Source organism: Orycteropus afer, unplaced genomic scaffold, assembly GCF_000298275.1.
Source record: "Orycteropus afer afer isolate SDZICR_OR568_19922 unplaced genomic scaffold, OryAfe1.0 scaffold00871, whole genome shotgun sequence".
Taxonomy (NCBI): Eukaryota; Metazoa; Chordata; class Mammalia; order Tubulidentata; family Orycteropodidae; genus Orycteropus; species Orycteropus afer.
The window spans coordinates 372,171-373,732 of record NW_006922458.1 but is presented as its reverse complement, the minus strand read 5'-3'; positions in this window follow the sequence as shown (position 1 = coordinate 373,732).

Genomic DNA, 1,562 nt, shown 5'->3' with positions numbered 1-1,562 from the left:
ACTCTCACCCCCCAACGGCTGCAGGGTGGCTCCCAGCATCCTCTCTTCGTTTTGTGCAGTGCGATCGCACGCCTCTTCCACATCCCTAACGGACAGGATCAAAACATGTTCACACACTTGCCCTGCAGACAAGTCTTGTAGGAAAACAACTTGTTCACGAAGCGAGTTTTAGCTGACCACATGGAATGGTCCAGAGACAGGTCTGCATTAGTGCACGCTCACCCGACTTCGCACCCGGTTACCTGTTCTTCGCAGCTCTGAGTCGCGGTGAGCCGCCATGTCCACCAGGCCACAGCACCGCCCGGTCGGGTGCCGTCCTCGCAGCCGTTGGTCAGCTCCAGTCCATGGAGGCACCACTGTGTCCGCTGAGCGCCTCCCCAGAGCACCCAGCCCGCCGTCGGACCACGTGCTGTCGTGACCTGTAGACTTCTCGGGGCTGATTTTCAGAAGCTCCCAGGGCTTGCTTCCCAGTCTGAGTCTGGAAGATCCGCTGGAACCCATCCACCGTGGGGGCCCCGGCTCGTAGTTGAAATACCGGAGACACGGCCTGCAGACTCCCAGCACACATGAGTGGGGAAGTGACGGTGGGGACTGGGGTCTTCCTAACATGGGACACGGCCATCACTTTCTCTCTCCGTGTCCGCAGCCTTGGGTTGAAATGGAAGCGGCGGTCCCAATTCACAGACGCTCTCGGGCGTTTGCTGTGGACCTGGGTGTCCCCGCACCGGTCTGGGAAGCTCTTTGGGGCAGGCACAGCCCGGGCACAGTGCTCAGTATACAGCAGGCGCTCAGCGAGGGCTTGCTGTGGAATGAAGGGGCCCCTCTGGCAATGTGACAATCGAGAGGAAACATGCCATTTCAGAACCGGGCTCTGAGCTCCACACAACATCTTTACAATGCACATCTGGGCTGGCACAGAAGGAGGAGGGCTGTGCTGGAAAGGACGAGAAGTGACTCCAGGAACCGAGAGGCACACAGCTAGCTTCTCTCTGGGGGCCTCTGCCAGCCCCTGGTGCCCCAGAACCATGCTTTCCTGAGCCCCGTGTGACCAGGAGCCAGGCAGTGAACCAGAGCCCAAAGCAGGGTCCCAGGTTGGGACAGACATCTCTCTGAAGCTAGGACATCTGAAAAGGGACAACCAGAAGGACGCCCACCCACAGAGGGAGACAGTGAGGTCGAAGCAGAGAAGACCCCCTCGAAGGTTCCCCTCACGTGGAGACACCCTCATGAGGGTTTGTGTGTCCCCTCCCCTGAATAAAGGTTAGGGGAAGGTCAGGCTTAATGTGGTCCCCGGATGCTAGAGACAGCAGGCATCAGGCAGAGGTAAAACCAAACCCTGTCTGGGGGCTTGTTGAAACCCAGGCCTCAGAAAATGTCAATGAGGTAACTTCCACTTAACAGAACATTGCTATTAAAGATCAAGGGAGCTCTGGTAGCATAGTGCCTAAGGCACTTGACTGCTAATCGGAAGGCTGGCGGTTCAAACCCACCAGTCACTCCTCGGAAGGAAGATGGGGCAATCTACTTCCGTAGTGATACTGCCTCGGAAACCCAAGGAGGGG